Source organism: Ptychodera flava, chromosome 20, assembly GCF_041260155.1.
Source record: "Ptychodera flava strain L36383 chromosome 20, AS_Pfla_20210202, whole genome shotgun sequence".
NCBI classification, from domain to species: domain Eukaryota; kingdom Metazoa; phylum Hemichordata; class Enteropneusta; family Ptychoderidae; genus Ptychodera; species Ptychodera flava.
In genome coordinates this window covers 23,440,401-23,468,399 of record NC_091947.1, presented here as the reverse complement: position 1 = coordinate 23,468,399, position 27,999 = coordinate 23,440,401, and the positions used below count along the sequence as shown (strand labels likewise).

General features: G+C 38.5%; 1 protein-coding gene across 3 annotated transcripts in view; it reads right to left on the bottom strand.

Moving 5' to 3' along the window:
* Positions 1-27,999, bottom strand: part of LOC139120345 (protein mono-ADP-ribosyltransferase PARP14-like) — a 259,128-nt gene that overhangs the window by 5,142 nt on the left and 225,987 nt on the right. For 2 of the 3 annotated variants that reach the window (XM_070684684.1, XM_070684683.1), the window contains 3 exons: positions 7,497-7,604; positions 6,690-6,865; positions 5,926-6,186 (listed from right to left, as the gene is read on the bottom strand). The gene's annotated coding sequence lies outside the window, so the exon portion shown is untranslated. Of the gene's footprint in view, positions 1-5,925; positions 6,187-6,689; positions 6,866-7,496; positions 7,605-8,678; positions 8,840-27,999 lie in introns of those variants that run through there. The other variant, XM_070684682.1, reaches the window with a different exon arrangement.

Sequence of the window (27,999 nt, the reverse complement as noted above, 5' to 3'; positions counted from 1 at the left end):
TGGTTCTACTCCAGAATAAAAATTGTGTTCTGGTATGCCCAAAAGATCATGTGATGGTGGTACAAACAATCCCACTGAAGGTCGTAAGGAAATACACACATTTCTATGCGCGTTTGTGCACATGGGTTTTTTGTACGCTGGTCCATTCAAATTCCAGGTTTAACATATTGCAAAGAGTGTATTGATAAAAACAAATATCAGAATGATTTTTTAATGCTTTATATGCTGTGATGTACAGAGTAAAGTAGGCTAACAAAAACAATTGTGTCAATGATGACACTGTCCTCCCATTTTACAGAGATACTAAGTACTAGTACACACATGACATTGCATTCTTACAGGTTGACTAAGAAAATTCCATTCCCAATTAATCTTATACCCCGGCAATATGAAATGCTCCATCTCATAATGACTTTAACACATCTGACAGAAAACAACTGTAGGATCAAGACTATCATGTTTTACAGCATCCAACAAATACTTTAGGAGAAAATGTTTTTTTTGACAAAAAATGGGAAAAATTACCCCAAAAATACAAATATCAAAATTTCACCACAATTTGAACAAATCTGACAAAGGCCAACCCTAGGATCATACATACAAGTTTTCGAGGCAATGGATCAGGGCTTTCAGAAAAGAAGATTTTTTGACAAAAAAAACAGGAAAATCGCCAAAAAAATACAACTTTCAAAATTTCACCACAATTGAAGAAATGTAACTTAAGTCATTATAAAGAGCCTGCATACCAAGTTCCAACAAATCTGACCAGTGGTTACAGGGTTTTAGCAATTTGCAGGATTTTTCCTTTTTTCCCCTTGCATATTTTTGACTTTGACATGTTTATTTCAACAAATTCACATCTCCACCCCTGGGTGCATCTGTCCACCAAATACTAAGATGGTGTAGGTGCTGCGATTTAGGAGTTTTTAATGTGGACGGACTTACATCCGCACATGCTAACTTACATACATACATACATACAGACAGACAGACATGCATACATTTATTTTTACAGCTTTTAAACTCGAACAGCCGACCAACTTGTCAATATCAGCTTGTTCAACTTGAAACTGCTGCTTATAATAATATAAACGAGATTAATTACATTCTAAAACAAGACTTGCTTATCAAGAGTTATGTCATAAAAAACGCATATCTGTCAGGTTATAAATAATCTTCAGCTGGTTATCTTTATCAGTATTTTCATCCTATTAACCAAACACATTTTAACTTTAGAATAACATTGCAAGTAAGTTCAGTTGAATAAGTTGAGCCTGTAGGTACTCAGAGAAAGCACACAGAAGAGATAAATGTTTGCAACTTAAAAAGTTCAAGGTCATCAAAAGCATTATAAGGAATCATGTAACACTTTCATTGCACTGTTTACACAGATTGCATAGTTGCTATAAATAGCACATGAGGAATCTTACAGCCCAGCTTTACCATAAAAACCCTATCACTTGTTCGCCCAGTTAAAGCGATGAAATTCGTTTCTTCGCTTCGATAAAGTGTGTATGTGCGATGTATGATAGTGAGCATGCGTGCGCGAGTGCTTCACGAACTCTACAATGTGTTGAGCGGTCTCAGTCAGAAAAATGTAACAACTTAGCCGGCTATTGAACCACTCTTTTTTGGGAGTGGAGATTTAGCCGAGTGGTTCTGTCTGTGGCCTCTCAGCTAGGCGACTGATGCCGTATGTTGTGGGTTCGAATCCAATTGAAAACTATCCGTATTTACCACTCTTTTAATTGACCACTCTATTTCTTCCTCAAAAAGTAATTTTATTTTATCCTTACCAAGTCAACCATAAATGGAAATTGGAACTTTCTCTATCTCTATTTATTTGACCAACATATCATGACAAACTATTATGAGCAATTTCTTTAAAGCCGCACTTTTCAATCCCTGGTTCTCGCATTAGTGGAGTTCTCCTCCCAGTCAAACACATGGCCAGTACGATGTTTGATTTCTATAACATTAATTACACAAACTGATTTCAATCTTTTGTCACTTTTGCTAATCCTGCAAACAGAGCTTATATAACCGTTTGATTGACGGTCGGTTCAAATTGCCAACGGTCATTTATTCCCCAGCACCACACTCGAATTTCCTTAAAAAACGTCTTCCAGTCACGTTAGAATTTGAATATAACCACTGAGTTTGATCAGCAGCAGCTTCGTGCTGACCGCTTGGCAGTCTGTCAGCGTTTTTGCGGTCGGAAAAAACTAAAAAGTGGCATTTTCTGGAGCGTGTGCCCTCATGTTACCTGCTTGGTGTCCACTTACACAATGAACGCCGCCATAGGTTGGCCCCCTTTTAAAGGGAGGCTCCGCCTTTAAGATAACATACAGAACACAATATATCACGGTTCAGAATATGTCAAAGTTGGGATTCAGGAAAGTTGCCTTTACATGTTTTAATCCTCCAAGATGGTAAGCATTTCACTACAAACTGTCAAAATAGTTGAACTTTCTAATAATTCTACACTAAAATTATTTTGGCTTTGTTGATTTCCTAATTAATTTAATTATTTAAAATCATATTAATTATTTTTTTCTGGGTGAATTGATAGGGTTTATACAGTACAAGAGTTACATACAATGTAAGTCAAATTCAGTTAAAACATCAATTACCATCTAACATTGCATCATTCCTATAAATAGCACCTTAGCCTGTAACAGCACAATCATAATCTGGTCATTCACACAGGCAGTACTTGACTTTGAATGAATGACCTACTACATTTCACCTGTGTACCAAATTTGAAAGCATGACAAAAAGTACCACAAATTTCAGCTTGAGTTCACAGAGTCATCTTCAGGTCACTCCTAGGAACCTGCACACCCAATTAGAAAGTAATGGCATACACAGTTTCAAAAAATTGCCCAAAAATAGCCCAAATATGCAAATTTTGCCATTATTTTGATGCATTCTATTTTATGTTATCACAAGGCACCTGCACGCCAAATTTTAAAGCGATCCAACCATTGGTTAAAGAGAAAAAGATTTTTTACTAAAATGGCAAAAAAAGAAATAAAAAAAATTCATTAAAAATAGGAAGCATCAAATATTGACATCAAATCTACATGTTTAAATGAGTTGGGCCTAAGGTACCTAAAACCCAAATATGATAACGATTAGATGAGTAGTTCCTGAGTTATTGATTTTTGACCATTTTCGCCATTTTTCTACCTCATTTGCATATCTATGAGACTAAAAAGTTCATTTTAACAACGGCACATCTACACCATATATGGCATCACTACACCAAAAACCAGCTTAATACGTGCAGCAGTTTCACATCTCACATACAGACTTTTTCCAACAATATAACCTCCCAATTGCCATATATGTATGGCAAATGGGAGGTTATAATACTGTAATTCTCTAAAGTAGAAGAATATTTTGTCAAAAGTGAACTATTTTCCTTAGGGTTTAATAAAAGGCACACCATGCTAATGTCCAGTGGCAATATGAAAACCTTCTCTGTAGATGAAGTCACTTGTTTGTGTAACCAGAGTCAGACTGTTACAGTACCGCAGTAGTTTACTGAATGAATTCACAATTTTGATCGAGACACCAAAAACTTGGTTTAGCCGAGCTTGTGGTCAGGACAGTATATCAAATGATGTGTGAAGAGTGAGAGTAAAATTTACTGACAGGTTCATCCATTTGGTCTCATAAAACGGTGAGTTATTATGTAGAGAATTTGGAAATCTTAGATAGCTTATTTCAGGATGACCTGACCACAATTGGCAAAAAAAAGCTGCAAAAATAAACATTGAAGATTTCATCATAATGTGAGCATATCACATTAAGATCAGCCCTAAGAACATGTCAACCAAAGCTATCACACAAGAAATCTTTTGAGAAATAAATTTTTCGACCAAAAATGGGAAAAATTGCCCGAGAAAGAATAATTGTCATCATTCTTTTTCGAGTTGGTGTCATGTATTGTGTCTAAAACCAGGGTCAAATATATGCATGGTCACCCATTCATTCAGTATCTTTCAACATGTTAAACAATATAAATAGTGTCTCGTATCAAACAAAATTCATGAAAAATGGCAGACTTTGTCCCTTTAAAATACAAATTTGTATATTTCAGGACAATTTCCACATATCTACATGTAACTATTGCATCCCTGGACATCTGTATACCAAACATAAAAGCTGTCTGTCCAGCGACTTTAAAAAGAAAATATTTTAAAGATTTTTTGACCAAAAATGACAAAAATTGCCCCAAACAGTAATTTTTCCAATTTCAATTTTGTGGTAATTTCAACAAATTAGAAGGGTAACACCCTTGCAAACATCCAAACCAAATTTGAGAGCAATTGGGCTGGTTTCAGAGAAGAATAATTTTACTTAAAATGAGAAAATTTCAGCAAAAATACAAATTCAAGATATCTTCACAATATTCATAAAACTGTATACGGTTTACATAAGGTACTTGCAGACAAATTTCCAAAGCAATCAAAACAGCGGTTTTTGAGTTTTTAATTCTTGACCATTTTCATTTTTAAGCTCATTTGCATAATTTGGCCAAACTTCATTTGAACAAAATCCCATCTATAGCCCAGGATGCATCCACACACCAAATACCAAGCTAAAAAGTGCAGTGGTTTGTGAGTTTTGATGTTCACGGACATACACACATACATACATACATACATACATACATACATACATACATACATACATACATACATACAAAGATACATACATAAATACAACACATACAATGATACATACAGATGCCACCGACTTCAGCTTATACAATAATCTCATATTGATATACCAGATGTAAGCTAAAATTGCCCCCAAAAATACGAAATTGCCGGTTTCATCATAATTTCAACATATCAAATTAAGTTCATCTGTAGGAACCTGTATATTAAATATCAAAGATATCAGACAAGTAACTTTTGAGAAACAAATTTCTTGACCAAGGCAAAAATTGCCCAAGAAATACAGTTGTGTAGTATTTGAATACATCACATTTAATCCGCCCTATGTACCTGTATAAAAAATATCAAACCTATCACACATAAGTGCTTTTAGTAAAAGAAATTTTGACCGAAAATGACAAAAATTACCTTAAAAATACAAATTTGAATATTTCTGCACAGTTCGAACAAATCTGAAACACTGATCAACCCTAGGGACCTATATTCCAAACATCAAAGTGTTTGATCGGCAGTTTTGAAGAACGTTTTAAAGATTTTTTGATCGAAAATGACAAAAGTCACCTTCAATATACAAATTTGCATATTTCATCACCACTTGAACAAATCTTAATTAGGTCCCTAGGGACCTGTATACCAAACTTTGAAGCTGTCAGACCAACCATTAAGGAAAATAAGATTTTTTACCCAAAAATGGCAAAATTACAAATTTTCATATTTCATCACAATTTGAACAAATCTGATTAAGGCCATCCCTGGGGACCTGTTCTTCAATTATTAAAGGACTGAATTGGCTGTTTGAAGAAGCTGCTTGGAATGTACAAAGTTGACAGATAATAGAGCCACCTATAAGATAAGCTGCAAACATTTTATAGTCTGTACCAAAAATCCATAATGTCTACAAGTCACAAACAAAATTATCTGTTAGCATTCAGCAAAGGGATATTTTTGACACTTTTGCAGTTATGAACGATTGTCATTTTGTACACTGAGTGACTTATACAAGTATTCAATGTTTTTCCTGATGTCTGACTTAGAAGATATTAAGATGGTACTGTTAATTCACATTGGCTCACAGAATATTCCCTAAAAAACATGTGACACTATATAAATCTTGCATGCAAAGTTTAAATGTACAAATACTTTAGCAGAAAGGGTGTATGCTTTGCTTCAGATTATAAAATCTGAAAGATGGTCCAATAAGTATTTTAATTGTTAAACTTTGATTCCACTTTACCTTTTATTTCTACAGGATACCTGACGAGTACAACATCTGGTTGTTCACCAAAAAACAATTCTGGTTCTTCATCATCCATACCAGTGCAGTTTTCCAGATACAACTCCAGATTCTCTCTTGATGTCCCTTCAGCCAAACCTCTGAGAAGAAAACTCTTTGTATCTCTTGGTAGTTTGGGTTTCTTTTTCTTCTTTGCAGGTTCCTTCACCGAAAGCTTGACTCCAGACAATTTGTGCTTTTTCTCGAGCACCCTTGCCACTGCTGCAAGAATTGAAGTAATTTCAATAAAACTTACTATTTTATTTACAGATTTTATTTATTATTGACCATAGAACTAACAAGGATTTATGATTTTTAGTTCTTGTGCATCTGGTGAGAAAAAATCTGTTTATTGCAATCTTTTAACCTCATTAGTTGCGTTTGTTAGCTTCTCAGGATTAAATCTCCATCGTACAAATTTAATACTATTAAGGAAAATCATTCAATGTTGCATCATGAAGGAATTAAGTGCTGTACTTTTCCAGAACTTTCCAACAAGTTACAATCATGGAAAAGTGAGAGAAAAAGAATTTCATCAAATTTGTGTTGACATGAAACATCCAACAATAACAATCACAAAACACTAAACATGCAATCTATTCATACTATAGATAGATAGATAGACATAATAATGTCACCTTATTGTGAATTGCTAATTTAGCTACTCACAACAAGGTTACATTTTGGAACCATGTTACCATACTTTGTAAAATCATATTTCTTACCATCGGGACTTTCAAATGTGATAACCATGACATCATTAATCATCTGACTTGATTCAATGGGACCACCACCTGATCTCTTTTACTCTCAAAGTACAGCTCCAGTGTATCTGTGCCCATTTCGTCTGTGAACCCTCTCACCTCTATTGTACAATTTCCTTTCTCTTCTTGATCACTCCCTGATAAATTTCATATAAAGAGAGTAATTGTTTACAAATTATCATTATATCTGTCTTTATGCTACGTAAGGATTCTGTTGTGAGGTAAAGACTTAATGTAAGAAAATTGCAAAGAAGACTATAAACACCATTTTATCATAGTAACCTTAGTTGCATGGTATGTGGTTTTGTTGTAACGCTTATTGGCAATAGTGTTTGGAATCGAAAATCAATAAATAAATGCTTCATGATGTATGGCCACAAATATTCTAAGTTTGTTCTTCTTTCTAGGTCTCTTCTAAAAAACAACATGGTGGCTTTCTTTTCCTTATTGTTGTTTTTGTTTCAGCTCACAAGATCAAACTACCAACGTGAAGAAATGGGAGACGAATGTTTGAATGCAGCTGTAATTCAAACACACATCAAGATGTTGAGATATTGTGGCCACTTTTCAGGATCATAGATTGCATACATTTGATCCTGTAAGATATAATGCATTTGATCCTATTATTACATATTATTTTACAGTTGTTTTCGACATTTATTTTTTTGAAGTGAATACACACACAAGGTGATGTGGCAACATAGATTTTTTTTTGCCGAGGATTGTATTGGCAGATATGTCTCGGCGTAGCAGCATAAAAATGTGTACCTTCCTCATCCTTAGTGTCAATGCATTGTACAGTGGGTACAAATTGTTTCACTGTCAAAGTTGATCCTCCCACTTTGTGGTTTGGATGGCTGAGAACTCGTTCTGCCACTGCAAGTAAGCAAAGAATAAATATATTTCAGAATACTGTTATACAGTAAAACCTGTTTAAACTGAACACCAAAGGGACTGAGAAAACTGTTCGGTTTACAGAGGTGTTTGGTTTATAGAGGTTCCATTAAACATGGCATTCTATGTGGAAGGCTATAAAAGGTTTCAGTATAGACAGGTTTCCAGTTTGGAAAGGGTTTGGTTTAGACAGGGGATTTGACTGTGCAAAAGACACTCAACAATTACAATTATCACATTGTGTAGTTACAGTCTTTGCTGTTCACATTAGTGGTGGTACATAAAGGATCCTGATACACTGCTCTAAGCAAAGACACTCACCGGCACATCAGGTTCACATTTTGTTATCAGTTTTCCTTCAACACTTGTTTAGCAATACCAAAATACATTAATCTATTAGTCTCCATTAAACAAGGCAACTGTTGGACTATGTAGGAGAAAAAAGTTAAAACTGAATAAAAATGGAAATTTGAATTTAAGTTAATCATGCATAGCTTCATGAATAATTTTTGGGAGACGAAAATAAAGGAAAAAAAAACACTTTTCTGTGCAGTTGTGCTCATAACAAGATCATGCAAGCTGATTAAGATCTACTTCAATATTTGAGTCTGTTGCAGTCGCTGGCTTTATAAAAGTTGATGTTTTGGGTGACACTTAAAGATGATCTGTACATTGTTCAACAAAATGAAATTATTCATTATAGACCCTGATTTTAGGGATTTAAAATTTGTACCTCTGATCAGTGTACACATATCAGCATCCCAAAGCTACCATGAAGGAAGCAAGAACATAAAGTATACAAACTTTAGAGGAGCACTATATGCAAGAACTAGATGATTTTGCACTTCTTAGAATTTATTATATCTGCAAAATATCAGAAATATTTAATATGGAACCCTTTCAGATTACAAAATAGATTATTGGACAATGTCACATGCACTGCATGTAGATTACACATCGTATGCTGAATATAACTATATGTAATGCATCTACACATTCCTGGAAAAAATTAATGTTCAATGACAATTCATAAAAACACGGAATATGCATATTTACCTTCAGAACTTTCAAATTTAATCACAAATGTTCCATCATCTATCATTTCAGACTCTTCCACTGGACCTCCACCAGATTTCCTTTGGCTCTCAAAATACAGTTCTAGTGTTTCTATGGGTGTGCCTCTCTTGAAACCAGTGACAAGAAGTTTACAATGGTCAACTTGACAGTACCTGAAGATTGTGTAAAATGTCACAGAAAATTTAGCATTAGAATTGGGACTTGAACCTTTGTTCTGGCCGAAAAAATTCCTATTTCTATGAAAAGTTCAAACTTAACTGGGGAAATAATGGTACTATTTTAGAAATTGACGGAAATTCTGGTATTGCTGTACTTCTTGAAGTACATGTATCCAAAATGCATTTGGTTGTGCTGATGACTATCCAAAGACAAACACCATCACATTCATTGATTTAATTGTGCCATATAAACAGTATTCTTGCACTTTCATGTCTCATTATGTTCAAACACATGTACACCCCTTCAAAAAATGAAACATTAATTCTGATTCCATTGTTTGATTCTCTAAGTTTGATGAATTAACCCATTGTGTTGATCATAAGAACAGATCTTGTAGGCATATCTGTCAGAGATCCAAATTACATTACAAACAAGTCAACACACTGTTATTCAACATCTGGTCTGTTACCCTTTGAGCCCCTCAATGTTAACACAATTAAGGTCCTTTAACATATGAACCTGGTATATATCTTGTTCAAGACAGGTATGTAAGGGTGCCGGAAATCGACAAGTGCGGGGCCAAAGTGAGGGCCAGCACAATCAAAGTGCAAGCGAATGTGAGGGCTTGAAGTGAGGGCTCTCACAATCGAAGTGCGAGCAAATGTGAGGGCTTGAAGTGAGGGCTCTCACAATCAAAGTGAGAGCGTATTTGAGGGTTGAGACTTGCGAAAATCAGTACTAAATTCACCTTGATCGAATGAAGATTTGTGATCAAAGTCACTGCTAAAAGCGCGATACGATCTCCACTTGAGTGTAAACGGCGCAGCCCTGTGTATGAGCATGCATGGAGCTACAGCATCGATCGAAGGGAAGCTTCACGATATGAGCGAACGGCTAATAAAGTACATGACGTCCCTGACGGAAAAAACTGTCAAACACCGTAAAAATATGAATGAGGCATTTTGTAATCTTTACATCATTGAGTTTCTTGAAGAATATAATGTCTGGCTGATTTTTAAAATCGGCGACTGACTGATCGAGCAGGGATCGCACATTCAAAGTGCTTGTCAAAGTGAAATCAAACGCTATATGTGCGACAGGCAGAAATATTAAAACATCAGTCATCGCCATGATTAGGTTATACACTGTCAGGACTGAAAAACACTTTCTTGTAAAGCTTTTAAACTTGAGATAAGCCCATCGGGGGATTATCGTTATTGAAATTAATGCCATGACAATAATGACACACGACTGATCACGTCGTTCAAAATCTCAAGTGTCTCTCGACACTCATGAAGGCGCGACTTTGCACAATTTTTAAATAACGGGTATTTATAATCTAGTATCGAAGTTTGACATATTGACAATTTTGGGACTATAGAATCGATACTAGACGATACTAGAATGAACTGCGGTTGTCCCATGGGAAGCCGTGTCTGTGTAACCGCCGATGTTCACCGGCGTTTTTAGGGACTGTAATATCGATACTACACGATACCAGAATAAATTGCTTGGAGCCATGGCACGCCCGGTCTGTTAAATCGACGATATTTACCCGATATTTATCGGCGATTTGGGGATTCTAATATCGATATTAGACGATACTTGAATGACTTGCCCTGTGCCTCGGCATGCCGGATCTGTGAAATCTCCGATATTTACCCTATATTTTTCGGCGATTTGGGGACTCTAATATTGTCGGGAATGGATATCCGACAGAAATAATGCAAAACAGATAATATATTTCCTGTTTATTATCCAGGGTTCTGGACACATACTAATGACGATTTCACAGCGTCAGTTTATCTATATAGTTTATTTGTTAGTTAAATGAAGCCATAACATGCAAATCTGACCTTTCCGTTGTTTTTTATTTTATGTCGACTTTGACATTTAACTTTGGTCGTAGACCCTCGAGAAAAACTGTGATCTTCATCGTTACCATTCACCATGAATGGTATCAAAAAACCCTCAAAATTCTGTGTGTCATTACTCGGAACGTGCCTTGCAAGAGCAAAGTGTACATATTCAGAACGTCAGTTTGATCGTTAATGAGATTCAGTGTTAAGTACGAAGTATTGTTGTCGGGGACCGCTTGGCAAATAAACGTAATATATTCCAAGATAGATCGCACAAAAAAAAAAAAACAGCAGTTGCCTGTCCCGTTTTTCTCGAGGGTCTATGGTTTGGTGTATATATAAGCTTAGGAATAAAAATTGTGTTGTAGCAGAATTACAGAACACATCGTGTCTGCTTGTCTGTCCATCAGTCACACCAAGACGAATTTCCCTTCGCCACAAATATCGATACTAAACGATACTAGAATGTCTTGCCCTGTGCCTTACAGTTCTGGCCAAACCCGACTTCAAAGGACTGACTCTAGCTTCGATACTAGACGATACTGGATTCTGTCAAATCGCAAGTAAATATCCGAATGTATCAGAGATTTCACCACCTCACACGTCTTGCCAAACCCGACTTCCAAGGACTGACTCTAGCTTCGATACTAGATTTTGTCAAATCGCAAGTAAGGCTGCGTTCACAAAAACGGTTGGGGGGGGGGGGGGGCTGGAGGAATTCAGGGGATTCGAAAATTTTTGGGGTAGTGGGTGGGGGGGACTTGAAAATTTTGCTCTACCTGTAGGGGGGGGGGACTTGAAAATTTTTGGGTCCCTTTTGAGTTTTACATTTTCCAATTCCAAGTTTTTGTAGGTAATTCAATGAAAAATGAATACCATTTTTTATGTCATCAAAATGTTGTAATGTTAGTAATAATTTAACAAAATCTAGAACCATTTTGTCACATTTCATGACTTTTATCTCGAAAAAATCTAAACGTGTGATTTGTCGTTAAAAACAAACTTGAGCCTTGTAACAGGGCAGAAGCTGCAACTGTTAATGATTACTGCAGCATATTTCTATGCAATATAACAACTACAGTTTCTTGCTGTCTCCCTACAGCATCTCAAACACACAATATTTAGTTTGTCAACAAGCCTGTATATATAAATATAAATATGTATTTGGTGATAAGTTACAATGTAATTGGATTCCAGACTGACAGTCAGTTGTCAGTGATACAAATGCATGGTACACATACATAGGCTGTGATAGCGAGCTGAATACTGGACAATTCAACATGCTGTAGGGAATAGAACAAGAACGCAGTTGTAAAACTGAACAAAAATATTGCCAACATTATCAAAGTTAATACAGCTACTGCCAATGGGTAGTGTCACTATCAGATACTACCCTGCTACTGCAGTGTCACTGTCACTGCATACCTGAACAGTGACAGAGACAGCTCTGACTCTGATGTACATGGTAGTTGAAGAAGAGTTTTGGTCAAATGACACTCATGACAGTGAAACTCACTTGTACACAAGATCAGGCCAGAGAGCAACACATGGAAGAACACATAGAAATGTTTGAATTCTGGCATATGAGAATAATCAAATATTAAAGAAAAAAGATGGGGTCACCATGCTTGATTTTCTAAATTTTCACACTCTTATTATAAAATGATACAGAAGTAAAACTTTGAAAAGTAAAGACTAAAAGAAAAAATATGTGACCAAATGGAATTATTTATTTTTTAACCAAATTTGCAATTATTACACCCAAAATTTCAGAGATTAAATATTTATTTGATGGAATATTTAATCTTCCGGTATTGTCAATTTTGAGTAGTATCTAATTCATATAGGTCTTGTAGTTTTGAAACAATTTTTGGTAGGTCACTGTGCAATACGGTAATTAGCCAGAATTCACAATTTTCCTACTCTCTCATGATTGCATTTTGTGTGCTCTTCAACAGGAGCAATTGACCTGGCCAGAGTTTGATTAACTCAAGTTGGCTTTTAGACCAATAAATCTAAAAAATTCACTGATGCATTTAAAGAACTTGCCTTGGGAATATGACTATACAAAGTGCTAATACAGGTAGTGTTGAACACCTGTGAGCAGAACGGCGCAATACATGTTATTTTTTCTGCGCTCACATCCTTTACAAATATGTGGGCCTGTGATAGTTGGGGGGGGACTTGAAAAATTTTGACCATATAGAGGGGGGCATTTGAAAATTTTTTAGGGTACTTAGGGGGGGATCTGAAAAAAAATAAGATTTCAATCGAGATTCCTCCAGCCCCCCCCCCCCCCCCCCCCCCCTAATCGTTATTGTGTGAACGCAGCCTAAATAGATATCGGAGATTTCATCACCTTACAGTTCTGGTCAAACCCGACTTCCAAGGACTGACTCTAGCTTCGATACTAGACAATACTAGATTCTGTCAAATCGCAAGTAAATATCCGATACATATCTAAGATTTTACTACCTTACAGTTCTGGTCAACCCGACTTCTGAGAAATGACTCTAGCTTCGATACTAGACGATACTAGATTTTGTCAAATCGCAAGTAAATATCCGATATATATCGGAGATTTCACCATCTTACAGTTCTGGCCAAACCCGACTTCCAAGGACTGACTCTAGCTTCGATACTAGACGATACTAGATTTTGTCAAATCGCAAGTAAATATCCGATATATATCAGAGATTTCACCATCTTACAGGTTTGCGTCAGGGTAGCGTCAGGGTTCAGGTGTCCGAATTAACGTGTTCATCGGGTCGATGGCATATTCAAGCCGAAAATACCGTGATGTAAGATTTTTAGACTCATACTCTTGCCATTGCTGCATTGGTAAGGTTGAAAAAATACGCGGAGTCTTTGAGGTCGGCAGTATTACTCTGTCTTATTTATTGTTGACAGTACAACCGGCTTAATTTTGAATGTCTGAAAATTTTCAACGGTGAGTTTTAGTTACACGTTCAGTATTTTACGCGTGCGCCCCTTCGGAAGCAAAAACTTCCGACTTTTATACAAGCTGATAACTTGCTCCAGACCATGACAATAATTAATTAAGTGTCTAGTTATGACGTTTGACCAATTTCAAGATTAAACTGCAATGATCATTTCGACCACACCCGATATTGACACATGAGAGAGAGAGAGAGAGAGAGAGAGAGAGAGAGAGAGAGAGAGCGCGAATGTTACGTATTTTACTGGGAAATAGCCACTGCGTTCAGTTGAAATATGTTTCAACACCACCTTTCTTACGATCGACTAAGTCTAGGTTGTTGTAAACGTAAATGCACAAAATGTCTTTGGCATCCTACATGCCTGTCACAGAGTTTTAATGTTTATCAACCAATATCAAGGGCTCGTTGACCAAATGGCATTCTTTATTGAGGTAAAATATCCATCATTGTTAACAAAATGTAAAGGTTACAAGCATTCATGACCCCTGATATTCTGATGAAATTGATCTTTTGAAATGATTATCAAACTTTGTGTACAGAGAAAATAAAAAGCATACTGTCAGTACAAACGTAAAAAAGAATTTGTCATTTGCTGTTGTCTGATTTCTCAGTTTTAGTAGCTATTGAATTTTTTTTATCCTCAAAAAATCAATCATAGAGAACCAGACAAGTCTCCAAAAATACATTTTCCCATGATCTTACTTTATCTGGTGAACAACAAGCCACTCTAAAATTTCTTCAAAAAAGTTTCCTCTTTCTTCGAAAATTCTCCGGCAAAAACTCCGCATACGACGTCATGTCGGATCAGTATCAGAGTTCACGTGCCCAGGTCGTGAACTGGTTTAACTGAAGTCACATTTATCAGTCGCGCTATAGTCGTAAGCTTACAATGGTACCAGAAGAAGTATCGCTCGCTTGAGTTGCATGTATTTATAATAAAAAGGATATCTGTGATATTTGAAATGCAATGACTAACAAACACGAAAAGGTTAACGAAAAAGACGGAAGTGATGTAATGGGTCATGATCTGTACGCAGGTCATTGTGTACTCGTTCCGCGCTCAGCCGTTCAACTGTTCACAGAGCTTTGCCGCGCCGTGACCTTGTTCTGGAGATAGTAAGTTTTTATTCAACATCGAAAACGACTTTGACTCTCATTTTTCGTATGTCTTAGCCCGAATTTGATCGGTTCAAGGCGCCCCTCACTTCAAGCCCTCACATTCGCTCGCACTTCGATTGTGAGAGCCTCACTTCAAGCCCTTACATTTGCTCGCACTTCGATTGTGAGAGCCCTCACTTCAAGCCCTCACATTCGCTCGCACTTTGATTGTGCTGGCCCTCACTTGGCCCCGCACTTGTCGATTTCCGGCACCCTTACATACCTCTTCAAGTCTCTAAATCAGTTTCAGTGAATCCATTTACATACATCTATGCTGTACACGTCTTACCGGTATATAATTTTGGAAGGAACATACTTTTTCACAACTATATCAATCTCTCTGTGACCTTTTTACATGTAATGACAAATAATCAATGTAATTGTATATACAGTGGATTTCAAAATAGTTTGGAATTACAAAGTACCTGGGTGATAAAGAAAACATTTCAGGCAATGATAAAAAACACCAACTGCATTCATTACAGACACTCTCTTTCGATAGATTTGCAACAATTTAACTCAATACGACATTCACTATGCCATGGTCAATCTCGTCAGCGAGAGAGAATTGTGGTGCTCCCGCTGAAAGACTCACCCGTACACCGACGTTCACAACAAAACTTATTTTTATTTTTATTTAGGGGAAATTTACCCTGAAAATTAATTTTGGCATATTAAACTGATATGGTCATTGAAAGGCTTTCAAGTCGATATTATTCACTTTCACTCACTGGCTAACAACAGCGGTGTACTAAAATACCGTAAGTGACGTCGTTTACTTGGTCATTGAAGCAGTCGACGTGTGCAGCTGAAAGCTTTTCCACTTACAGTGTATAGAATGGCTACAGACTATAGGGGCCAAGCACTCGGTGTCGATGTTAAAGTCGAGCAGAAATAAACTTTTCTGCGAATACGACTTTGAGAAGGGCTGCTTTTAGCGATTAGTTGCAAGTCCAACTACTGAACTACAAGCATGATTGATCGCAAGTTTGATACATCACTTCCGGTTTCCGTGCATTCAGCTTGTGGCCACTGCGCTAATACGCGCAAGTGAAAGTGAATGAAACCAACACTATTTTGTTTATTTTTCACTAAATAACGACCTGATTACCTAAGAAAGTCTGGGTAAATTTCCCCTTTAACCCTTTCACCCCCAGTTCCCTGTATACGGGTCCAACTTTACCATAGAAAACAATGGATTTGGACAAACCATGGTGGTGAAAGGGTTAATGTTTGGGCAATGAACAGCTAGCTGTTTTGTTTCAGAACAAAGCAAGGTAATAGACTAATGTTCAAGCACATGCACAAGAAGATATCTGAAACCTCGGAGTACTGAGTTGAAAACTTACCAAAATGCGATATAGAACATATGACTAAGCCAATGTTTACTAACTTTCTGACAGCAAATGCAAAAAAAAGATTTGGAGTAATTAGTTTTCGACAACTTAAGAAATGAATGTCATAATCGGGATATATCCACTCTGTAATCAACAGAATTCATAAACTCACTTAGTCTAATAGGACAAAGTTAACTGTTGGCTTGACGGGAGGCGTATTACGAGGTCTGAGTGAAAGTTCATTGTCTGTATGACTCATATTCATTAGTCGACGATTATAGAGATGCATGTTGCGGCAACAGCAATGCCTGCGGTATACGAGTGGCAACGTTTTGGGGATATCAATGGATATTTACATATGGATATGGCTGCTACGATAATGGGTGACCAGTGGTAGCACTCCTTGGTTGCTACATAACGGGCATGTAGTACCAGGGCTCGAAATTAGCGGTAGTCTGGCGGCAATTGACTACCAACTTTTTCGTTCTGACTACCAACTTTGAAAAGTGGTAGTCAGGTTGACTACCAGTGAAAATTCGGGCAGATTACACGCGATACATAAGCCACCCAGTTCATTGACCAAATCTAAATAGACTTGTCGACATGCTAAACGTTACCAAAAAGTATCACTTTTTTCTTTTGTCAGTGTTATACAAATTTCGTTAGCGTGGATATTTTTTGCGACATTAATTATGCAAAACAAGTTACGTTTTCACAAGGCATGAGCATCACAAGTCACATGCAGTCTCGTTAAATCACTTTACTTTAGAGGCTGTAAAATGAGCATTTTAAACCATTTCCGTAGAATTCCAAAGTCCGTTCTTCACAAATCCGAAGAGAGTGGCGCAGTCAGTGGTGAAAATGCCGCTGGAATAGCTAAGTCACGTTCACTAGAAAAGACTGAAGACGCAGCTGAAAAAATGCTGAAAATATCAACGGATGATAATAACCACGATGATGTTGACGGAGCAATTGGAAACACTCCAAAAAAGCCAAAGGTGACACAAAAATTTCAGAGGTCATGGCTGCTGGGTAGAGAGTCTTGGTTGAAATATGATGATCGGAAACACTCGATGTTTTGCAAAATCTGTCAACAAAATCACTTTTCAAAACCGCAAGGTCGTACGCTTGTCTCGAATGTCGCGATCGTTTGACGTTAATATCAGTGTGAACGAGTATTGTTTCATGGTGACGTTTACACCTTCATGCGATTGATCGATGATCAATTCGCCACAAACTACTATGCTGTCACATGGCGATTTTCTCGGACACTTCACCTTTCTGTGACCCGCTCTCATATGACAGTTGTGGCACAGTTTCAACGTTGTATCTTTGAAAACATCAGGAATAAATAAGGAATTGTGTGTTAACACAATTCTAGTTTGTAAGTCCACAGAGCTAGGCCGCCTGCAGAATAAACATGTCCCGAAGTCACAAATTTGCACATCTTGCTGACATAGACGTCTTAGTACAGGCTATCTAACTACCCATCTTGCTGACGTAGACATCTTAGCACCCGTTATCTAGCTACATAATCTTTTCTTGCCCACGGCACTTGATCTCAGCCTTGCTTCATGCTCCTGGTCCAAGTTCATTCATTCTAGGCCATCAGGCTGCCTGCCAAGCTATTACAATACTCCCTTCCGCTCGTCTTTTCCGTTATCCAGCCTTCCATTCTCTGCCGTATTCTATCTTACTGCGTACCAACGTCGAATGCCTCCTCGAAAACGCACAAGAAGTCTGCACCACGCCAGGTATGTAAGGGTAGCTCAAACCCCTAACTGGGACCACCAACTGGGACTCCCAGTTGGCTTAAAATGCACTCTGGGACCGGTCCCAGTTCACTTCTGGGACCGGTCCCAGTTTACTTCTGGGACCAGTCCCAGAAGCGAACTGGGACCGGTCCCAGTTGTCCTCTGGGACCGGTCCCAGTTGGCTTCCAGGACCAGTTCCAGTTGGCCAATTAACTCTAGGACCGGTCCTAGTTGGCCTCAAGGATCAGTCCCAGTACACTTCAGGGACACATCCAATTTGTGAACTGGGAGCACTATGAAAAAACCCAGTTACTGGTACTTCATACTAACAATCTGTTAATGTTTTCATCTTTTTACTCTGCCATAATTGTAATTTTAATTCTTTGTTTTGCATCTGTGTGCACATACTAGGGTTTTTTCTACTGCCAATGGTTTGAATAGGATTTTACTGAGTAGCTTTCCTGCCTGCAATACGTTGTTTACAAAATTTCACATTTTATAGTATAACTTAATTTATGATGATCGCGATGAAAGGAAGTTTCTGATAACTTTTGTATTGACTCTTATGTTGTTACATGGAAATAATCAAGAAAATATAACATATGTGTGTTTTGATTTTCTTGTATGGTAGTACTTAGTACTGCCTTCCCGCTCATGTTTCGAAACATTTGAGTGGGCGCTAAACAAAGAATTTGATTACTTTGGCCTTACTGCGATGTACTCATTCTTAGCACTAGTAAGTCCTGTGCTATGTGCTAATCTTACTGCACAGATCACGTTGATAGAGAGACTGTGTACTGAATCAGATGAAAAAAGGAGATGAAAATAACTGTTCAAGACTAGCAACTCATCAAGGCGTTCAAATTTACATTTAAAAACAGCAAACAAAACATTTAACGAAAACTCACTGTGTTTTAATAAAATTGCAGTTCATTTGCAGTATATGAGTGATATCTTAATTTGGACCTAGTTATATTTCTGAACAGATAGACATAAATAGGAGAGGGGCAACCATTGGTGGTCTACAACAAAAGAAATGCATGTACTGGTACAGCAGAATCATTTCATTGTTATGCGAGGAAAAAATAGACATCAATGAGGTGATAATAGTCCCATTACATTTTAAGACAAAGGGTTTTGAATATACAAGTCAACAACATGCACTGCTTCAAAACTTCATTGACAGCTAGTAGCTATGTAGTATATGCTGTCTCAGTGTTTTCTATTTCAGTCTGTATGTCTGTCATAGCTCTATGGAACTAGGAGTCCCAGAATTAAAATGAGACCTGACTGTCCTAGATGAAACTGGTAGATGTTAGCTTTCCCACACAAAAAATATTAGTCATTATTTTCACAACAGCACAGAGAATATGAATAAAACAAGTGCATACAATTGCTACAAAAGGCATATAGTGGGATGGGAAACTTCTTTCCCATTAATATTATGGTTTCGTCATTACAGCATGGAGGTACCTTTAAATACCTCCATGGTACAGTTCATTCGATACAAGTGCGTTTCCCCGCAATCATAATGGTCCCAGTCTGGGACAGGTTCCAGTTCACTTCTGGGACCGGTCCTGGAGGCCAACTGGGACCGGTCCCAGAGGCCAACTGGGACCGGTCCCAGAGGCGAACTGGGACCGGTCCCAGAGGCCAACTGGGACCGGTCCCAGAAGCCAACTGGGACCGGTCCCAGAAGCCAACTGGGACTGGTCCCAGAGTGCATTTTGAGCCAACTGGGAGTCCCAGTTGGCGGTCCCAGTTGGGGGTTTGAGCTACCCTTACATACCTCACCACGCGTAACACTGTACGTCCGCCTATAGTAACCTGTTCAAGATCAGGGACGCAATTAGCAAAGGGGCGTCTACCACACTTGACCGTTTCGCCGCCAAAAACCCATCTTCACTGGCCACTGTAGCGTAGTAATGCCTGCTCTCGGTCTAACACACCCTCTTTCAGTCGCCGTTACAGCGCCATGGGACGGAACCCCTTACGGAAAACCTATGTCCACAGTAGATGAGAGTAGATCTACGGACCGTCTGCAGTAGACTTTATGTAGATCTACATCAGGGTTTTGTAGATGAACAGCCACAGCAGTTAGTCTACATGAAGCTTTGTCTACAGATATTGTCCACACCAGACATGACTATGTCTACATTTCACACTAACTTCGTCTACGCTTGATCTACACTGATCTACCATCCAATCTAAGGGAGTTTCATCTACAAAATTCACTTAGGCAAACAAAGACTCATCTACTTCTAATTCAAAAATCACCATCTTGTCTACATTTAATCTAATGTATTGTTTCTTGCTGTATACTATGTCCAACAATGCAATCTCTTCAAATTCTGTGATTGGCAAACTGCAGGCTCCATGTGAGAAGGCATGAGTAAAAGACAAGACATTTTACCTTACATTTGAATATATACTGTACAATAATAGAGAGAAGAAATTAATGAATTAATTTTCTTTTCACCAAAAGTCACTCCTATTTAATATTTAACTCAAGGAACACACATGCAAAATATAAAAGCTACAACGAAGGGTTGAAATTACAATTTTGAGGTAAAGTTGAGAATGTAAAGATTTGCCAGTAATTAGTCTGTGCGAAAGTGACTTTAAAGTGAATCACAATAAAAAGAATAAAAAAAATCAATGTTTTCATTGATACTTTCTTCAGATTGGTCAATACAGTAGCATCTAACCACGGGTCGGACCCTGATCTAATTCATAAGTTGTTTTTTTTTTAGTTATGTGACTATTACAAAACTTCATAAATATGCAAGTGAGCTATTTGTTAACTGCAACTTTATTTCCTCGGCTTCATATCCAACAAACAATCAAACGAACCTGTTTGATATCCCAGCTGCTTTTAATTGTAAAAAATATAATCAAAACTATCCTCGTATAAAACTTTCTGAGTATCATTAAGTCACTTCTGAATCGTGTGAAAATCAGCAGCCACGGCCCTATCTCTCGGTCAACTTACAAATAATTGTATTGACATTGTTATCATTGCCACGTAACAGATAAGACTACGTTACAGTGTTATTTTGGCAATGGCATTTCAGTACACATGCATAACACGAGTCAGCTTTAAAATTACCAGCACTGCTTTAAGTAATTTCTTCACCTGAGCGACGTATTTTCTTGCATTTTCATGAAGAGTTCGCGCATGGACTGATCTCCCCACCACCTTTCAGCCTCCACCTCTTGCTATGCTCTTTCAGAGCAAATGACCTTGTAACTGGCTTCGATTTCCGGGTCAACTGTGTATGCGCATGCGCAATCAGAAGGCGCCATGTTTTCAACGGTTCATCATATCAATGCATATCGGGGAGAGAAGCCAGCCTGCTCACCATCCGTACTTCAACAAATCTTATTTTTCAAGCACATTTTCGTCATCTGTACACCTTGGAAACAATGTGACATCAATTCTGATATGCATAGAAAGTGTTCCGATCGAGAATTACATCGGGTTGAGACATAGGTTGGCATCGATAACTTTACGATGGCAGTGCCTCTAGGCTCTACACTGCCAGTATACAGCTGTACTGGTACTACGGTAATTGTAATGCAACTTGTAAGGTAGGCCCGTGAGCTTGAGGTAGGCAAGGTTTGTTGATCGCCTGTTTTAATACCACGACCATATGAATTTTGATTGTGTAACATGTAGAATATTTCAGTTCTAAAATTTTTAATAAAGCGTCGTTGAATGTACTGAAATGCTTTGTATGCAGTTTATTCTGTTAATCATGTAATGATGTATGTACAGTTGAGAAAGATTTTGAAAAATTTGAGTAGGCCTAAGCATGCACAATGTTCTACTCTCTATTTCGACCTGAATACCACTCATGATCGGTCATTGAATGATTGATTTTTCCAGCGTGAGATATCTTATGCAAAGGTCCATCGATACCATGGTGCTCAGTGAATGAAGTTGCCACCAAATTACATCAAACGGATGTTGTTGTGATATGCAATATTGTGATACTCATCATGAACTGCAGCCCTAGCCTGTGCTACACCATGGCCATCGGTCAATTTTTAAAGTCTAAAAATTGATTGACATGTTAACATACTTACATTTTCATTTTCAACACTTTTGCAAGATCTCCATGCCTCACTAATTTCTTGTTCTTTGTCTTAGCTACATCTTATACGTAATTTATTCCATCTACATCTTGTCTGCCTTTCATCTACATTTTATCTACTCTCTAAACTATGACCTGATGATTAATATGCACAAAAGTAGACAAAGCAATAGATCTACATCGTGTCTACATGTCATCTACCTGAGATCTACATTTCATCTAATTTTTCATCCACATTTTGTCTACATTTCATCTACTCTCTGAACTATGACCTCATTAGTATGCACAAAAGTAGATGAAGCAGTTCATCTACTGCCCAATTAAATAAAGTCTACTGTAGATCTAATGTGGACTAGATGTAGATCTCAATTTTCCGTAAGGGAACTGCAATATCAACCAACAAAGCATTCCCTCAAACTGGAGCCGTGATGTTGGAAAATGTTCTGCACCCCGCAGACTTTGATGGCCGACATGGCCGTCATAGTCCAACATAGCAAATCTACTACAGCAGCGCCCTCTCACTGACCTCCTTGGACAAGCCTCTACTTCCGGCAACAACAGCCCAGCAGAGCCAAGATGGCGGCGCCAATGCAACGTACAAGCCTACCGTCCAACCGACGCTTCCAGGGGAAAACACGGTTCCGCCTGCCTCGAACTTTACTGGTAACAACCTCCTTCATGGCCGCGGCGTACCCTCCGAAAGCTGCCAAACGTTGAACGGATTTCTCCTGCCATTCGCTGGGATATTCTTGCAGGCAAGGACGTCACTGTGAGATCTCGCCGGCTTACTTATACCATGAATGTAAAAAAAGCTTATACTCAGCTATGATTATAATGATGGCGAACGGCATATTATTATCCACAACGAAACTCTGTCGCAAACCCCTCCAGGACAGCAGGGTAAATAGACCTCTCACTATTCCCATTTAGGGACTGGTCAGTTTCTTCGGCCTGGGGGGGGCCGGTGGATTATTTTTTGCCGACGTCAAAAAGTGGCTGCCCCCCCTATTCCAAATTTTGAAAACAGGGTGACCCCCCCCTATTCCAAATTTCTAAAACAGGGTGACCCCCCCCCCCCCCCCCCCCCGGGCGCGACAAAGGTAAAACAAAAGATGGACATAAATTATATATATATATATATATATATATATATATATATATATATATATATATATTTTACATTTTACATATATTTATATTTTAAATAGTCATTCTATGTTTTAGTGAAATTGTTGACATGTCAGTTGTAAGATAGGAATTTCAAAGTGTCAATCTTAAAGTTTAAATACAGTACATTTTGAATGAGCTGTATTTTGAATGAGCTGTGAATGTATTTCACACTTTCTCTGCTTAACCAGATGTCCTGAACTGTTGTACAGAAATGGATGTCAATCATTAATATCAAAGAGGAAAAAGCAGTGAATCAAAGACTTTGATGGGTGTTAAGACTTGCCAACCATCCAAATAAATCTACTGAGGAGCCATAGAGAGCTTTTTTAGCCAAATCTGATGTGTACAGTGTCTGAGAGGACCTTTTCTTGTGTAACATTGAAACCATAATAGCACAGCTAATAATGACAAAAACTGCCTTTTTTAACTGTTATTTTGTTCATAAAAAAGCATCTTTCTACAGAAAACCTATGAAACAAAGGAAAATAATTGCATCAATGAGAAGGAAAGATATCTTGTCATTTTTCTATCTCTAAAATAAGTCACTGTATCAAATATATATTGTGAAATATTTGTGCATGTTGCTTTCTCATACTGAATTCTCACAGAGAGAACAGAAAAGTATCAGGAATTTGTCATCCTTTTCATATGAAATGCAGATTTCATAATGGTACACTTTCACTTAGCAAACATCAAGATATCTCTGAAAGTATGGCGCCCGAAGGGCGCGCCAAAAAATATGAAACATCCTGATATCTCTGATATATATGCCTTGTATATTAAAGTCATGCACCTGAAGGGCATGCTGAAAAATGTGATATATTAAAGTAATGAGCTTGAAGAGCACGCTGAAAAATATTGAACATACAGATATCTCTGATGTATGTATGCTTGATATGTTAAAGTTGGGCGTGCTGAAAAATATGACTGATTATTAAAGTTACGCGCCCGAAGGGCGCGCCGAAAAATACAACTGAATGATGAATTTTGTGGCTGACACTAGCATTTTAGGCAATGATGAGCCGGTGTCAAAATTCAAAAACACACTGACCCCCCCTATTGGGCATTTCAAAAACATGGTGACCCCCCTATCACCAAAGTCAAAAACAGGGTGACCCCCCCCATGAATCCACCGGCCCCCCCAGGCTGAAGAAACTGACCAGTCCCTTATTCAAGCTTTCTCCATTTATAAAACGTCGTATGTGAGTCATTCCCTAATCGTCGAGCAGAACTGCATACGTTACGAACATTGTCGGCATGTCGAAACGCATTCAACGGTTTCGCCCTCTCTACGAACACTATTGCATTTTCTGCCAAGGCAGCTGCACTCTTGATAAATCATGGCATCAAAGTTAACTTGTCGGTTCACGATACGCTCAACTTCACGTCATCACTCTCCCATCTCAAGGCCTGGACGTATGCAACACATGCAATAGCATAACCCGCACTACTGAAGTCTGCCCTCATCATGAGAGTAAGAAACCTGACAGCAACTTCTTAGATTTCAATCACCTTCATCGATCGCCCATAGAAACGGGGAAAAACGCGTCATCTACCAGGGTAAAGAAATGTGCAACAGCGCTAATTCCCAGACAGGCTGCCAAAGAAAAGACAGCAGTTTTTCCTATGTGTGTCTATCGTGCCACTCATCCGAACACTCATCAGTACAAGGAAAATGACAACCGAAAGACCAAGCTAACAGAGCTTTACTGCATGATACCCCATCAACGCCCAGTTTAATCGATGCTCTGGCTCCATCAACACCACTTAATATTGACACTCTCGTTGCCGGACTTTCAAACCACCCCGACAAGGATTTGTTGAATACCTGCTCACATCATCGACCTTCTTCACCGCTCATCTGTAGTAACCATCTTTGGCCCAACAGGATCCAGATTTCATGTCACAGCTATTGATTCCAAACTACAAAGGCTCTCTGACCGGCGTTCATTATACCACAATATGCCAACTATCGCTGCAGCCCATTAGGTATTGCAGAGAAGAAATACTCGGCAAAAAAAAAGCATCTAATCATCGACTTACCATGCTTACTATCCCCTCACGACAACGACGAAGTATCCAGCATCGATTACCTCATCGACAAACAGATTGCGGTCATTCAATGTGCTGGGCAAGGAGCCGAACTGTCAAACCATCCTGACAAGAAATTTGTCGTTACTGGACCAATTGCAACCACTGGATGCCACCCTACGAATTTTCCCTGTTGCCAAACTCCAGGTGTTGCGGTCTCAGTGGAGTATAATGATCTACAGCAAGAGATCAAGAACAGTGACTGTCATTTGTTCTCTGTCCCATATCTACTGTCGTTTCACACCTTGGTGACATGTTTTTTTGGGGTATTTTTTGTCTATTATGGTGGGCTTGTCATTGGAAACCATCATTTTCCTCATGCTTACATGTCAACAGTCTACAGCGTTGCACATGAAATCTCTTGAGTTCAAAACCGCCAGCATATCTGTGTACTGGCTACCCATTCGTTGGTGCCTTAGTTTGCAGCTCATATGTTACCTAGGCTTCGCTGCATCTTTTTATGCACTACCGTGTTTCTTTCAGTCTGATGATATGGCCACCTTGCAAACAGTGTTCTTCCAAGCATTTGTGTTTCACATGTTTACACCTTAGACGTGACCCAGTGTATTTGCACCCCAACAGGGCACGTATATTAATAAATCTGTTTTGTTTTCTGTTGTTGTTTCCTTTACAGATGCGCCATTTCATTTCAATCCATTGCAGCTGAGCTTCAGTCTACACACGACAGGCACCATTGCTCTTTTCAGCTAGAACTACATATGCACAGTTCAGGAAGCCCTACAACTCACCGCAGCTCCTTTCATGTCTATACCATATACCTTAGCATGACACACTTTTGCCAAGCAGCTCCCTCTGCTGCACTGGGCACCCGGACAATTGATCTTACGCAACTGGAGTACGATCCTGGTTACAATTCTCTGCAGTGTACAGCACATGTACAGACACCTCATTATCCGCCCATCTCCGAAGACCTGCTATTCTATTTCGTCCTCCACTGCGTACTTACTTTCACCTAAAGTACTCCACCATCAAGGTTTATCTGGCTGTCATCCATCATCACTGCATAATGGCTGGTCTGCCAAATTCACGCACCTCAACTAACAACCAGCCCCAGCTTCATCTCCGGTACACCTTACAGGGAATTCTACGGATGCAGGCCTGTAGAAAACTGAACGACTTATCAAGTAGTTACTGTGTAGTGATTAGGTCTGTACCGACCCAAAACGACCTATTTTTGGGAAAATAAGTGGTTGGAACTTCATACATACTTATTTTGTGATCATACATACCTAATTGTTTTACGTCCGGAGAGCATAACTACTTATTTTGTTATCTACTTGGTCAAAATAAACAATTACGTTTAATTTCCTACAGACTTATGTTGTTTTGGGCCGGTGTCGCGTATTTTAAGTCTGCACTATACTAGAATGGTGACAGTGACAGGCATACGCTGCATATTCGGAAATGTGTGATAGTTGATTTTGATTTTCAAGTTCAACAAATTGTGTGAAAAAACTACCATTTGACTTTGATCGGTACAGAAAATCAATCACTGACTTTTTATGTACGTTTTGCAAATGATCAGTTCTCATTGAAAGCGTAACTGTTTCCACAGAAAAAAAAAAAACCAAAACGATCAGACAGTTCGTGTTGGCTACATGGACGATCTGCCAAAAAACGCTTTGCGAAAAACGAACGTTGAGCTCAACGTAAAATATGGTTGAACTTATTTCACATATATATATCTCCCTTTAAAAGCCTAGTCTTTCAAAGAAATGCAATTAAAAAGTAACGTATATCTGGTTCTTTTGTGTTTTCTTACCGGGCCTTACGAGTCCGACACAGAGTAGATTGAAAGCTTACGGCTACGACTACGTATGATGCCCTATCGCAGCGTAATAAGCATAGTTTCAACATCAACTCACGCCGGACGTGCGCGATGAAAGTCATCATCGGGCCAAGTTTGTAAGTCACGAGACTTGCATGTCGGAGACGTTTTTGCAGAGCGTTGTGATGATCTGGTAAAGGTTTACATGTAATGGATTTTCTGTCGTTTGAGCTTTTCAAACGCGAGCTCGCATACAGCTGTGTTCGATCACGTTGCTAGCTGGCTGAGTGCGTGGGTCACATGGGTCAGACTTTGAACCCAGGACTTTAGAATCACGCCTGATGATGTCATAGATCATGTGAAGACTTCTTTATGATTGGTCAGATTATTGTAGATCATGTGAAGATTTCTTTATGATTGGTCAAGTTGCCAAAAGGTCACGGGTCAAATCCTAAGCGGCAAATTAAATCTGATATGCACTGGTGGACGTTACGACGTTTTGAGTGAGAGAGACAATCGTCACCTCTTTTCGCTCTCTGATTTTGACAGAGTTTTACGTAAAATTACCGTAGGACATAATCATTCAGGGTATGTACAGGTTAGCTATGAATTTAAAACCAACAAACAGCGTTTACGATGCGTTGATGGCCCTTGGATGACCGATTCTGAGATCGACGGCGATATCGTCCCGTAGAACACGAACACAACCCATACATGTATGCATAGTTCGATCGAAGCATGGAGGCAGGAGAGACCAAAGCGATTGTTTAAAATTTCGGTAAGTAATTTCCAATACGCCTTATCCACGAGTTGTCTCTGTAATTTTCACAGTTTTCACTTCTTTAGCCGCGCTATATTGCTGTCATTCTTGGCGAACCCTGTTTAAGTATACGAAACAAACAGATGGTGTTGGCAAAAATTAGACC